The sequence below is a fragment of the Cupressus sempervirens genome, chromosome 9, assembly GCF_028749045.1.
Source record: "Cupressus sempervirens isolate cs-2001-9-10 chromosome 9, ASM2874904v1, whole genome shotgun sequence".
Lineage (NCBI taxonomy): Eukaryota > Viridiplantae > Streptophyta > Pinopsida > Cupressales > Cupressaceae > Cupressus > Cupressus sempervirens.
Genome location: NC_143126.1, coordinates 253,082,210 through 253,098,731, shown reverse-complemented (window position 1 = coordinate 253,098,731; position 16,522 = coordinate 253,082,210).

The following is a 16,522-nucleotide window of genomic DNA, read 5'->3' as shown; positions in this document are numbered from 1 at the left end:
AGAATATTAAAAGAAATTTTTGCTATTTAGTGTGCATAACTGAAATCAAAACTTTCTTAGTTAATAACCATAATGTAACAATAGTATTAAAATCCTCACAATATAATATGCACAACAATTAAACTTCATCTACCAAAATATTTCTACAAATTATAGTCAAGCAACCATATGAAGAATAACTAAACATTTTCATATTCTTTTCTTTTATTACAATAAATAGTCAAATCATTCATTACCCATATTCTCCCTTTAAAACAAAATACCACCACATGCTTGAATCATTAAGGAACAAGGGTGATATGGATTTCTTTTCTATTCAACAAATAGTTATTGAGAATGAAGAAGGTAGGAGAGATAAAAGAATTCATACCTATGGCTAGAGAGCACAAAGAATTGATTACCCTTTTTGAAATTTCCACAATAGACATGTTGGTTTTTTGATCCCAAGTATCTCAACTTTCCTCAACATTGGTCTTCATGTCATGAAAAACAAAACAAAAGAGAAGAATAATCCTTCCTTTAACATACAACATAGAGATTATTAGATCCAAATGGAAACTATCTTCAAGAATGAATCATAAAAAATTGTTCATAAGAAGAAATCTCCATATTACCTTTTCCATCATATAATATTTTTTTATATCAAACGAATTAGTGAGTCATCCCTTAAGACATACTAAAATCCCACAAAATAATAACTCAAAAATCCTCCATGTTGATGCTCATAAAAGATTTCATGGTGGCAGTTGTAGGGCTTGAGAAAATAAATAACAAAATACATCTTGAAACTAATCCTTTCGCCTTTCCTTAGATTTTCCTAGACTAATTTCAATGATGGGTTCAAATCTGACCATGCCTCTTTTACATTTGGAGACATGATACCAACATTATGTGCTCATTGATAAGCACAACTTAAATATTCAAAAAATCTAACATTAACCATGGTCAACTTCATAATTTCATAATACATCATTGATGTTTCCGCTGAATTTTCAAAAATATGTCACTATATATACTTTGCATCAAGGAAAAATCATTTTCAGCACTATCTAGATCACTCTCTCATAAAAGAACAAGGGCCTCTATAAAGAAAAAGTTTTAATGATAGGCAACTTCAATTGCATTCTTAACTATGGGGAAAAACAAGGAGTTAAAAAAAAGATAGGTATGGATGAATTTTCATATATTTTGGGTTTTTAATGATTTACTTGATGTGGGTCCCTCTAATGGCCTTTTTATTTACACAAGTAGAAGGAAGTACTCCATTGGTATCTCAGAGTGCCAAAATAGACTTTTGGTTGGTCCAAATTGGCTGGAGAATGGGTTTGATAATCATTCTAGTATTCTTCCTAATTCAATTTCTAATCACTTTCACGTTATTCTTTTCTTTAGCATAGGTGTCAAGAAGCTTACAAGCCATTTTAGATTCATAAGTATGTGGTAGAGAGATCCAAGTTTTGAGCCTCTACAAAGACAATGGTGGTTAAAGAGTAATATATTCTCAGGGACAATTAGTTTTTACTTTTTGAGAAGGATTCATTATGTTATGGATAAGATTAAATATTGGAATAAGATTTTCTTTGGTAATATTTTTGCAGAAGAAATAAAGGTAGAAGAACAACTCTATTCTCTTAATATGAAAATTATAGCTAAAGGTATGTCAAAAATGAATATTGAAGGAGATTCATGTTTTAAATATCACCTTTTAAAACTCCTTAAATAATATCTATTTTGGAGAGATAAGTCTCAAGAGTTATGGTTTGCAGCGAAAGATTCTAACACTAAGTTTATCCATTCTTTAGTGAAAGCTAAAAAATCCCCTTAACAAGATCAATGGAGTTGATATTAAGGAAGGGAATTTTTTTTTTCTTCACAATGATATTGAGAAGATTACATTGGAGCACTTTCAAGGTGTGTTGTTTCTTCATTTGAGAGTAGGTTCTAATGGAATGATAATCTAATTACCGGGGTCTCTTCGATAGATAATTAGCATTTGATGAGGCACTTATCAATGAAATAAGTTAGGCTGCAAAATTTTAATTGACATTCTTTGAAATCTCTTGGGCCAAATGGGTTCATGATGGATGTATTTCAGTGAAGTTTTGACTTTTTAAGGGAAGATGTTTGGAAAGTGGAAGAAGATTTTTGGAAGAAAGGAATGTTTGTGGAAGAGACTAATAATACTTTATTTTTTTTAGTGGTAAGAAGAACAAATGTTATGATATTGTGGACTTAGGCCAATTCCACTCTACAATTCTATCTACAAAATCAGCTCCAAGGCTTGTGCAAATAGATTGATAGATTTTCTCTCCAAAATATTTTTTTTTAAAAATGGCTTCATATATGATAGAAATTTTTTAGACATTGTAATATTTGTCTCTAAGACCAGTCATTATTTGTTGAGAGAAAAGAGGAGAGGTATGACAATGAATCTTGATTTAAGTAATGCATATGAAAGAGTTGTATGGTAATTTTTGATTAAAGTGTTAGAGAGATTTAGTTTTGAACATTGTGGTTATCTTGCATTTTTCATTACATATCTCCTCAATTAGTTTTTCATTGCTGTTAATGGTTGCATTTGTGGTTTCTTCAAGGTTTTCAATTGTTGATCTTAGAATGGTTTTGACAATTGAGTGTAGACACACTTAAGCTATTTTCTATGTTCATGTCGACCTAACAACAAGTGCCGAGAATAATATATACAAGTGTCGAGTTGAAATATGTGCCAAGCGAAAATATAGTTAGTGCCGAGTCACTAAGGTGTCAAGCAAATAGATAGTGCTAGGCAAGTATATGTGCCAAGTGAACAATAGATGCCAAGCATGTTTAGCTGTCAAGAAAGATAGAATTTCAATAGTTTTTCGACCGTTAGTAATCAACAAGTGTAAGGCAACATAGAATCAACATAAGAGTTTGTGCCTTCACAATCTAAGGTGTAAATCTTTTTGTATGCTAGCTAATCAATAGATCTCAAAGCTTAGAGATAAGATTGAATCGATTTTATTCCCTATGTAATCTACATGCAACCAATTAGAAAAATGGAAGGAATTGAGTGGGAAAGTTGGATGAATCTAAATTGTAGATTCATACCTAACCCTACGTCACAAATTCCTTTTAAAGGGAGATGAAGCCCCAAAATTCATATTGTATGTGAGAAAGAATGCATGTGAGAAGGTGATGATAGCAGTGAAAGGGGTAAAATGATCAGCATACAATCGAGGTGACTTAGAAGAACAACAACATTGCAGAATCAGTTAGCAGAATAGATTATCAAGGTTACAACATTTTCATATCAGATTAGAGAGGATCAAGATGAACTAAATTGGTATTTGAAATCAACAATATCAGGTTGTAAGTGTATTAGATCAAACATTCTATTGTACTCTCTAATAATTGTTATAGTAGAATGAAATCCTTAGGACTTAGGTTGGTTTAATAGCCATTGTATAAATCCTTTAACAGGGTGACATTCCAAGTGAGTGTTGTAAAGTCCTTTAGCTAGGCACACTTTTGATAGGGTGTTAAAATCCTTTCAAAGGGTAGAATGGAAAAATCATTTGTAAGCCTTTAATAGGGCAAGCATTTCACAAGACAGATCATGAGAATGTTAAAAATATATAACCTTAATAGGTGAACTTTATTGTTGTAGCAGTGAAGAATTGTGGGTGTCATCCCCACCCTAGGTTTACCTTCTCATTAGAGGGTTTTTGGTTAATCATATCTCATGCTAAGTGTTTATGTGGATGCATTTACTTTACATGTTAGTTCTATATGTTTATGCATGCACTATTTCAAAGTTAAAATTTTTATTGGTTAAAGTTTAGTACTTCTGATTCACTCCCCCTCTCAGAAGTATACATTTCCAATTTGTATTTCCAACACCAACATGGTTTGAGAAAAGTGGGTAATTTTTTCCCCATATCTCTTTATTTTGATGATTGAGGTTTTAGGAGGATTTATTAAGCAGAGGTCTCCTTTAAGGATTTGGAAAGGTACAGTAGTTAATAAAGATATTGATCATATTTCCCACTCTTAATTTGTAGATGACACTATCTTGTTTGTGAAGACTTGTTAATCAAAAGCTTTTCTATAAAAGATAGGTTGGAGGATTATGATATTAGACCAGGTCAAACTATGCATAAAGATAAATAAAAAATATTCTTTATCAATAGGTCAGTAAAATCAGAGAAAGTAAAATATCAATTTTATTAGGCTTCCAAATTCATTTTTTAACCTTAAGATATGTTGGCTTTCCTCTTTTCATTGGATAGAACCATACAAGGCTGTAGGATGAAGTTTTTAGAAAATGTTAGGCCAAATTAATTTTATGGAGGAATGAGTGCCTCGCCTAATAGTTATGAATAAGAAAATTTTATCAGCTATTCTAATATACTTTATATCTTAGTACTTAATTTTTGTTTAAAAAGAACTAAAGGCATTAGATGGTATTCTTAAGAAAAAATTATGGGAAGGCTCAAAAGAAGCTAAGAACATCCCTATGATGAAACAAAACATGAATTGTCTAGTAAAGAAGGAAGGAGGAGTAGGTTTGGGCAAGTTGAATCTTCATAATTGGCTTTGGGAGAAAAGTTGTCATGGAAGGTGTATAAGTTTTTGAAGCACTTAGATTCTATAAGAATTTGGTACATAGCTTTGATACCGTGTAAGAATTTGGCTTAGGGAAAATTCACCCTAGATCAAGGAACTCAAGCACAAGCACAACAGTAGACCAAATGAGTATGATCAGAATGATGATATGATATTAATTCAATATAGTGATATGAATTGATACAAATTAATATGAAAGTACACTAGGAGTGCCTATATATAAAGGCCTCTAGAATGCTTCTAGAATGCCTAGGTGTTAGCAACATGATAAGTCATACAACCAGAGACATGTTGACAAGATATGGGTTATCCTCCATTAAGCATACGAGTAAGTGAGATGATGATAGGGTAAGCCTACAAAGGTGTAGCATGAAATACAATTTTGTAGACATCATGTGCTAAATTAGGAGTGCAAATAACTATGTTTTCTACATGACAACTTAGTTAATTATGCAAACTCTAGTGTTGTAGACACCATGTGTTGAATTAGAGTTTCGTACTTCAGTGTTGTCAACATGATAACTCATAAGAGTACACAAACTCCTAAGTGTCCAACTAATACAATAATGCATTAAACTAGGTAAAATTAAGTAAAGTGTAATAAGTAAATACTTATTTACACCAACACCCCCCCTTAAGTGCAACTTAGGGGAATGCACTTAAGCTTGCAAAAGCTAGGATGAAATGCAAGATGGGTCCCAGCTACTAGGCCATGTTAGGTACCCATGCACATAATGCAATGCAATATCTCATAAATCAGAGAAAGAGGGAAAACCTCACGGGGAAAATCCTATCCCAAAAATAGAGATGACAAAAAAGATGCATGCATGGATGGAGTAATCAAGACCCCCCCATTACTACATACATCAAGTATATAGAAAAGAGAAGAAGGACAAAACCCCATAAGAGGAAAAAATCACCCCCATAAAAGAGAAGAAGAAGGAGACAAGGTAGTCCCCTCCTTAAATGTAGAGTGTCAATCAATGATAGCTGCTCCAATGTAGATGTTGATCCAATGCTGTTGAATAATGTTCCTCCCCTTTGGAAGAAACAATGGTATAGGTACAAATGAGATGCTTTCCCTATGTGTAGAAGGAACCTCGATGATGAATGGTTTCTCTAAAACCTTCTTAGCTATTCATGTGTCGTAACTGAAGCTTGCCCCTTCCAATACTATTGAAAAGAAGAAGTGTAGATCTAGCAAGGATTGATATGGAACATGTTTCAAATAACCAAGTGTCTCCTCAAATTATAAAAAGATATCCTGCAACTATTGTACATAAGAATCCACAATCACATCAACCTATATAGATTGATCATGTACAGAATGTACAAGAGGCTTAGAGTGAGCCCTTGCAACAACTAGAGAAGGATCTTCTTCAACAAAGAGAAGATATATATAACTAATGGCGTCTCCCAAATTTTCCATGTGTGACTCCATGAACAAACTTGAAATATGTGTCAAGAAGTCATCCACTAATGTTGGAGATGGAAGATAATGTGTACCCTAATGTGTTGGACTTATCATTGTGACAATATGGGCATGTAGAATTTGCTGATGTGGTGACCTCTCCTTGTATCTATCAATAGGACCCCACATATTTTAATTTGTTGAAGCGCTATTTTTGGTGTCATGATTAATTTCCACAACGCATGAAGTAGTATCCTTAATAAAGAGAAGATGTATTTCATCGATGATTTTTCACACATCTTCAATGTGCAACTTCTGAAATAGACCTTCAATATCTTGAAGGAAGTCATCCTCAGAAGTTGAAGTAGGAAGACATGGAGGTTCCTATTGCATTGAATCCAAAGCATCTACGACTAGAACTTAATTAGTGGTAGCAACTGGAGCATTAGGAGGTGGGATCTCAAGTGGAGTTCGAGGAACCAATACTGAAGCTACTAAAGATAGAATGTCATCTAGAAAAGGAGGAACTATGGAATCTCCATATTTTTTCCAAAGAGCCATCCACATATCATACAGGTGAATGAGCTTATTAATGAAATGCTTAGTATCATAACTCATATTTATTATAATAACATCCCAAAGTCTTCTAATAGGTGGCTATATTTCAGCATTAGAGCACAATTCGTTAGAACATAAATAAGGAAATACTTCCTTATGCTTACTTCTTAGATGATCAATGACTATAGCACTCCATTTTTTATAGTTCCTTTTTGTCAATGGTGGTCTAATCCAAAATCAACATGTGAAACAAAAATCCTCCTTTAGATCAATAAATGTACCTTCCAAAATCCCAAAATATGCAATCAATCCACCCTAATATATGATTTGGGCAATTACTGTGATAGCCGCATGCCAATTTAGGGCCTATTTATGAAAGCAGTATTTTTGCCCACAAAACCTATAATCTGATTGTAGATCTAAAAAGTAGACAAAAAAAATTCACTTTAAAAAAAGATGGAACCTGATTAAGTGTCTAGATGAGCCCATATTAAGGATTTGAATTGGAAAAAATTAGGATTTGCGAGTGACAGAAAAAGTTAAGAACAAAGATCTCAAACCACCTACACCAATGTGTAGATCACAAAATTCTACCCCAAAACAAAAAAAATTTCTCTCAAAAAGGAGTCTGTATGGGGGAGATATTGATGTTTCAAAATCACCTCTACTATTATTTTTCCATAATCACTACTGTCGCATCTCCAAGAATCAAATGGCTCTAGATTTTTTCTTAGATGTCCGATTTGGATGAAACAATATCTAATTTGGGGCTGTTTTGACGTTCTAAATATGATGCCAATATCTTATTAGTGCCTACAAACTCCAATCTTCTCTTGCAAAAATCTCTCCTACTGGCCTGATGGCCAAAAAAATTCCAAAAAATAATGCAACTTCAAAAAAAATAGCAGAGATTCAAATGATAAAATATATAGATCTAAAATTTAAATTCAAAGATTAGAAATGATCATACCAATTCTACAAATTAGGCCTTCGGGTTGCCAGTTTGCAAAAAAAATTTAGCCCCAATTTTGCCTATGGCCCAACATAGGAAAATATATAGTCAGTTCACTGAATCGACATTCGAAACACAATGGTGAGGTTTGCTTTGGCTCTAGAAACTCCCAATGACTGTGAATTCTCTAGATCTAGGTCGAGGTGTTGAGGCAAGAATGCTCTTGAATGACTATGTGAAGAGAATATTCCCAAGCTCTAACACCATGTAATAATTTGGTATATAGCTTTGATACCATGTAAGAATTTGTCTTAGGAAAAATTCACCCAAGATCAAGGAACTCAAGCACAAGCACAATAGTAGACCAAAAGATTATGACCAAAATGATGATATGATATTTATTCAATATATTGATATGAATTGATATGAACGTACACTAGTAGTGCCTATATATAAAGGCCTCTAGAATGCTTCTAGAATGCTTAGGAGTTAGCATAATGATAAGTCATACAATTAGGCACATGTCCACCAGATATGGGATATCCTCCATTAGGCATAGGAGTAAGTGAGATGGTGAGAGAATAAGCCTACAAAGGTGTGGCATGCAAAATAATATTGTGGACACCATGTGCTAAATTAGGAGTGCAAATAACTATGTTGTCTATATGACAACTTAGTTAATTATGCAAACTCTAGAGTTGTAGACATCATGTGCTAAATTAGAGTTTCTTACTCTAGTGTTGTCAGCATGACAACTCATAAGAGTATACAAATTCCCAAGTGTCTCACTAATAAAATAATGCAAGATATCAAAGTAATACATTAACCTAGGTAAACTTAAGTAAAGTGTAATAAGTAAATATTTATTTACACCAACAGATTCAAATAGGCTAGAGAGGATCTTCACAATATAAACTTGTGAATTGAGTCCCTAACATGGAATCTCTAATGAAAGTAGAAGACCAATTATAAACATTTTAAATTGCGAAATTGGGAATGGTAATTATTCCTATTCTGAAGGGACTCATGGAATGCAGAAAGCTTGATACAAGAATTTGTTGGACATTTGGGTTGGATTGGACTTGTAGAGGAGAAGATGGGAAGGTTTCTTTGTGATTATATTTCATTCCCCACAACCAAATTTGGGGCTTCGAGTGGAGCAAAAAATTGTAGAGATTGATCCTAACCAAACCAAGGAAAAGTGTTGGCCATTTTAAAGGAAAATGGATTAAATATTAAAGAGTTTGATGACAATTTGATTTGATTTGTTTCTAAGTTTGAGGGCTTTTATATGGGTTTCATTGCATGGGAGGACTATAACTAGGGAAGGGTTGCATAAAATAGGTATTACAAGTCTTAATAGATTTTTTCTATGAAAAAATGTAGTGGAAGACATGAATCATTTTCTTCTTTGGTGCCCCATTTTCCTAAAATGTTGGAATTGGCTCCTTTCTATGTTAAATGGTTATGAGTAGGAGTTCTAGTCTATTTGATTTTCTTTATTCTTGGATAGTTGGGAGATGAAATTTTCTATGAGGGAATCTTTGGCTATGTAGTCCATCTTTAATTGTATCCTATATACGGAGGGAAAATAATATGAAGACTTTTTTTAGAAGTAGAAATGGAGGAGGATTCTATTGCAAGAAATCTTAATAAGAGCATTATATAGGCAGTGGAGGATGAAAACAAAAAAAAGGAGAATTAACTTGATCTAAAGTTGAAATTAAATCGTGGGTACTAATGGGATATCAAAGTAAAAGGGATTGATCTAGTAAAATATAAGAGAACAAAAAGGAATATGATAGTATGGGAGGCCCAATGACAGTTGGATAAAGCTCAATTTTGATGGGCCCAACAAAGGAAATCTAGGGAAAGTTGGTTATAGAGCTATTATTAGAGATGAAAAAGGTGAACTATTGAGGTATATTTTGGGATTCTTAGTTGTAGAAATCAACAAGAAGGAAAAGATTTTTGGCCTAATTGAAGGTTTTCATTTGTGTATAGACAAAGGATTTGATAAGGTAATGATTGAAGGGGACACTCAGATAGTGACAAGTAGTGTAGGTAAAGGTTTTTATTTTTAAATTGGAAACTATAGACTTAGATTCGCAAGATAGTAGATCTCCTCAACAAGTGTCCATAATTCATTCTTAAACATGTGCTCAGAGAGGGTAACCATGTAGGTGATTGGTCTTCTTATAGAGGTATTGAAATCAAAAGAAAAGTTGTTACATGTGGTGTTTTAGATGCTAAATAGCTCCTCAAAGATTTGATTATGTAGGAAGCTAGAGCTGGGTAAAAAGAGTGGATGGATGGTATTAGTTCACTTTTATGATAGATATAATATTTTTTTAATATCATCTAATGATATCTTTTCATTATTTGAGCAACAATTTGTAAACTACAATGATTTAAATTTATTATACATGTAGTGAATTGGTAATGGTTGTAGCAATGACAATGATAATATCATATTTTCAGTGTAGTGAAGTTGTGTTATTTGCTGGATTTGAAAGATGTATTTTTATAAATCTTTACTCTCCAATAAATTAGGGATCCACCTCAACTAAGTCAAACTTACAACACTATGCGTGTATATTAAATATGTGTTACTTTTACTAAATATAAAATATTTATAATTTAATATAATTTACCAATATGATTTAGGTTATAAAATTATAATTTGCTTAGTACTAAATGGAGCTTGGTTAATTGGGCAACTATTTGTAGGCCTAAAAAGGAGGGTGGTCTTGGTCTTCGATCTGCTCTATTGAGTAGTGAAGCTCTGGCTGCTAAACTTTATTGGCAATGGTGCTCTAGACAACATCAACTTTGGGCTCTTATTATCACTCATAAATATTTTCATGGTGCTGATCCTTGCTCTGTTTCTGCACTTCCTCTTGAAGGTCGTGGCTCAATGGTTTGGCATACTCTGAAGACAGGTGCAATGTTGGTTAAGAGGGGTCTATTTTGGATATGTAAAGGAGGTTCTCAGGCTTTGTGTTTGGTCTGATGCTTGGGATGGATTCCCTTCCATTTTATCCATATACCCTCATCTTCAGCCTCTTTGTGACTCTTTTCTTGCCGCTGGATGGGATAAAGTGGCTCATTACAAGACTCCTTATCAATTGGGACCTGTTGTTGGTTACAGATGGAAGAATTCTTCTGATTGGCCTCCTGGAGGTACAGACATGGATCGTCAGGAGCTTTCTCAAATTTTGGCCTCTAGAGAGTGTTCTTCTTTGCTTGGTCCAGATGTTTTGGCTTGGGGCAGTACCTTGTCTAGTAAATATCATGTCTCGGCTGGGTATCAAGAGATAACTAGACAATTATTTGGGGATGCTGAGGTCCCTTGGTGGAAGCAAGTTTGGAATAAAGTTTCTTGGTCCAAGTGCAATTTTTTCATGTGGCTAATGGCTCACAACCATTGTCTTACTTGGGATAATCTTTGTAAACGCGGATTTCAGGGCCCCTCTTATTGTGTTTTGTGTGGTAATGGAGAGGAGTCTATCTCCCATCTGTTCTTCCATTGCTCCTATTCTACTCAGATTTGGCACCTTTGGTGGAGCGCTTGCGGTTGCTCTTGTCGGCATGCTTCCTCTTTGCCTAAGCTCTGGGCCCGCTTGGGTACTGCTCCCTCCAAGTCTTCTTTTCTCCATGCTGCTTGGATTGCTGGCCCATCTTTCATGCTTTGGCATATCTGGTTGGAGAGGAATCGTCGCATATTCCAAGATGTTCAGCTTGGTGTTTTGCATCTTTGGTGGAAAATATCACATTCTCTTCAGGAAACTATTCTTGTGAAGTGTGAGCTTGATGGGGGTATGGATCCGGTTGATCTTGCTATCTGTAATCGCCTCAATTTTCATCTGCAAGATGGGGCTATAGCTCATAGGTTTCCTTCTATGTCCAGGCAGCTTCACCATTAGAGGAAGGGTCAGGTTAACCGGGATGGGCACTAGACTCCTCCTCCCTGTGGAGTTCTAAAAATTAACATTGATTGTTCTTCCCGTGGGAATCCTGGTCCAGCTGGTATTGGCGGAGTGGCTCGTTGTAGTTCTGGGGATGTTAAATTTTTCTTCTTAGTTCATAAGGGTGATTATACTAACAATCTCATGGAAGCTTAGGCTATTTTATATGCTGTGGAACAATGTTGCTTGTGGGGATGGAGTAAGATTATCTGTGAGTCTGATTCCCAAGTGGTGGTGAACATGCTTTCTTCGCAAGAGCTTGAGGATGTTAGTTGGCAGCTGGCCACTGTTGTTAAGCAGATTCTTTTCTTCTCTTCCTCTTTTCAGTTCATTAGGTTCACGTATATTCCTCGTGAATGGAATAGAACTACTGATTGTTTAGCCAAATGGGCATCTAGTCTTGATCCGGGTTGGAATATTAGGGATAGGAGGCAACTATCCTTTGAGATGGTGCAAGAATTTGATGATTTTGTTGCTCAGGATCGAGCTCCTTGTTGAGCTCTCCTTGTTGCATTCCTTTCTGTCTTAATAAATTTTTACCCCTCTTTTTGCAATCTAATATTTTTTCAACATTTTAAACAAATAACCATATAAAACAGATATACAAACAAGTTGAAATTATTACAATACCTTTTAGAATTAATAAAATATTAATTTTAAATTTTTGTATTTTCTTATATTAAATTTATATTAAAAATATATTATTATTATAGCTATAAAATTATATGTATTTAAAAATTTAATTCCTAATAGTTATTAGAATATTATTTTCTAATAAACTAATTTTATATTATAACTAAGTAAATTATGTTTAATTAGTAATAAATAAACATAATCTAATTATAATTGTTATAGCCAAATAAATTATTGTCAAAACAAATAATTGTCTAATTTTATATTATACCTAATTAAATTATATTTACTTGTTACCTTTTGGTGTATCCAATGCCAACATATTATGTCTTTATAAAATGATATATTTATATGCATTAAAATATAAGTATTATGTCCATATGAAATTTATGATGAGATTAATTAGAGTGAAGGCATTCCATTTCGGAAGTATTAAAATTAATTTTTTAAATCAACATGGTTCAATTTTACTCATGCAATGCAAGAGTACATTGATATGACACATTCATTTGCATTTTTAAAAATTGTCTATGAATATACCCACACTTTACATGACTATTCAATGCAATTTACCAAAACATATTGCCATGTGCTAGAGATAAATATATTTTGGCAACAATCAATTTATCGAACATTGATTTTATTCTTTCACACACAAATTGTCATTTTCTATGTATAAACCTTTTCTCACATCTTTTCACTATTCCTTGTTAGGGGAGATGACCCTATAGGCACACATGTTCGAACATGACTACTAAATCTACCACTATAGAAACCCGCAATTATTGTTCATACAAAGGGGGAGTGTTGGAGGGGGGCGTAGGGTGAACAGAACAAGCTACTTTGTGCTATTGGTTTTTTTATTGTTTGTAATAAACTTTATTACTATTCTATTTTTTTTAATTGATTAATTATTATTTTAAAATTTTATAAGAAATTATTTTTTAACATATTTATGTGAATTACATGTTATTATAATTTTTTATTGAAAGGATATTTTTTAAGTTTAATATAGTTTGTGTAATAAATTTCATTGAATGATAATATAAAATAAATAAAATTAAATATTTTATTATATAGAGGTTATACAATATTTTCAATTATGATACAATACACTTAAGAATTCAATTAAATTGACTATATATAATGGTTAGTATTATGGCTAGAGTTAGGTCTTTGATTAATGTTAGAGTGTAATTAGGATTATTATGTTTTAGTGTTAATGGTTACAATTATAGTTAGAAGCATTGTTACTGTCAAAATTGATATCATCATAACTATTATTATTAGGATTGTGGTTAAGGTTTGAGAGTACAATTGTGGTTAGTTTTAAGATTAATATTGTGGTTGTGATGATGGTTAGGATTAGAATTTTGATTAGGTTTAGAATTTTTGGTTAGGTTTAGTAGAAGAGGTTAGGCTTACACCATGGGTAGGGTTATATATAGGTTTAGTGTTTGGATTAAAATATTTTATAGAATTAGGGTTTAATATTTTAGTTAGAATTATGTTTATAGTTACATAAGGTTTATGGTTGTAAAGAGGGTTTACTATAGTAATTATGATTAATGCAAGTTGGTTACACCATGGTTACTACTATAGTTATGAGAAAATATTTGATTAAGGTTAGAATTAAAGTTATAATTGAAGTAAGATTTAGGAATAGGTTAGATTATGGCCATAGTTGGAGTATTTAAAACTATTAAAATGAGAATAGAAATTTAGGTTTGTATCATGATTATATTTATTGTTGCGTTTATAGTTTGAGTTATGAACTTGTGTTGGATTGGGATTATTTTAAGATTATGGTTTAGAATTTCTTGTAAGGTTTAAGTTAAAGGTTTATGACTATGGAGCATGATTAAATTAACTAACCTTATTAATTACACATATATATTCAAAATAATATACCACTATTTTCCCCTAATCCAAGTTGGATATTCGACATGCCCATTGCACCCAAAGGAGTGGTTGCTAGTATTGAATGTCAAATTTTGTATAAATATATCAATATAAATATTTAAATTCAATTAAATCCAATTTAGCTTTTTCATCAATGTTCTATTTGTGACTACCATAAGGGCATTGTAGGCCTTGACCAAAATTTCAACTTCCCTATTATTTTATTGAGGCATTACAAAATATACTTTGAGGTTTTATAAAGAGACTCTCTCACCAAAAAATTAGCACACGATTACTTATATTTTGAGCTTTATCCTCTACATTGGTCTTAACTTCTTTAGTACATATGTTTAACATTGTGCTACTCGATAATGAAACCTATAATTATGAGAGCTAATAGGATGGTCCAAATATATTTCAAAATTCAAAATTTCTTATTAGATGATACCCATTCATTGGAATTAATGAATTTCTATTTTTCTATATTGTCCACATTCTCATGCATGATTGTTATGAAAATTACTACAATAAACATCTTTTGGTGAATAGGCACAATATCACCTTGAAAGAATGTAAATAGTTTCATCATCAAAGCATATTGCAAGAAATAATCAAGTGGATAAATATATACTTTTCATATTCTCAGTAGAAGATGTTTTGATAACAAGTGCTACACTAGTACAATTGGAGTCTCATCTATTGTAAATAAGTATATTGTGATGATTTAGGTGCAATTTCTTTGGAGTTTTCTCATTATAAAAAATCCATGGACACTTATATTTTACTACAATATGTTGAAAGGAACTATTCTTGACTTTATGATGATTTTAATAAATTCATGAATTCATTTGCAACATATGAGGTTGAGAAAATATAACCAAGGAGGAGAAATCCAAAAATTCATTGGCTGATGAGAAGAGGTCCAACAATTAGATGTTTCTAACAATAATGTAAGTACATCTTGACTTGGAAGTAAAAGCTAGTTTTCCCCTTTTAATTTATTGGATAAATCAACTAAATCCAGAAAATCTTTACCTAAGTTGGCTGGTTGAATTTTCCATCCCATCACTTAGTCATGTTTAGATATAGAGGAAAAATGTTTATTTAATAATGCAAATCCATAAAATGCTGGACTTTGATTTGTGCAACTGAGGACATAACTACCTTACCATTAGAAGGCTAAGAATATTTCCTTGCTAAATATTTTGAGTCTAAGCCTATCTTGCATCAGTAATGATTCATTCCTTTGTGCTAAGAGTGCAAGGGAAAGAAACCTGTACCATTTTATAGACATGCCCCCTTCCATATCCTATAACTTTTTGTTGTAGTCTAGTACAACATTTAAGTTCCACTACTTTGCATTCTCCAAGGCAAAATACATTAGCCAATTGGAACATTTCATAATATTTCTATATAATGTATGCTTTGATAGATGTCCATAACCTCCTCAAGAATTTTCATATTGGCACATGTGGGGAGGGTGCTAGTGAAGGTTCTATAATTTGAAATAATTTGATAAATTTTAAGTATAAAATAGAAGTCAATACCATCATTCTTACAAAAAATACCAAATAATTATGGATATATAAAATATGAAAGTTAAACAGAATATCTACGTGAAACATGATTAACCAAAGAACACAATATAGTTTGAAACTGAAAGGTGTACAATGAAGAAGGAGTTTATATTCTGACATCCATTTTCTAATAATCTATATATTTATAAAAAGAAACATATTTCTATTGATCAATAATTCTAGAGTTCTCTAAATAAATTATAATAGATATGTTTTCAATCAATTTTTATAAACACTAGTGATATTGATTGATTTTTGTTGCAAGATCCAAAACAGCCACAAAAGAATTTTTTTTAAAAGAAGAACCATGCATTGGTTATCCATGTTATAAATGAAGAGGAAAAGCCTTGATATCAACATTAATACAAGTATATTCCCTTGATCTATGGTCCCAACAAAAGTGAATACCAAACCATCATTCTGTAGGAGAAAATTAAATAGTTCAAAATTCACTTATAGTCATACAATAGTCCATTCTTGGGCCTATTATAAGTGTAGATTCATGTATGCTTGATAGGCACATACATTTACATATTTGAAGGTACTTGTGCCAATTACCAAGTATTCCAAGGAACAAAATAAAATACCAAACAAGTATGCACATCATATTGTTTAAATGGACTTAAAGGAGCTTCAAGTCTTCCATATGCTCTTCATGTTCTATTTCTAACTTAGAAGGGGTGTAGTTTTCATGCTGGTCTTCAGAACATATGAACCTAAATATAAAATAGATTACAACGAAGAATTAAATAAATAGAAGCTGAATGCAATCGACAATAATGAAGATGCATGTAAATACATCTTTTATTCAAAATGAGTTTAAAATGCCACCATTATAAATTTCCTCTTTTTCAAAATGTCGTAATGTCTTTGACATATCCTTTGAATTTCCATTGTTGCTACGAGTAGTCTA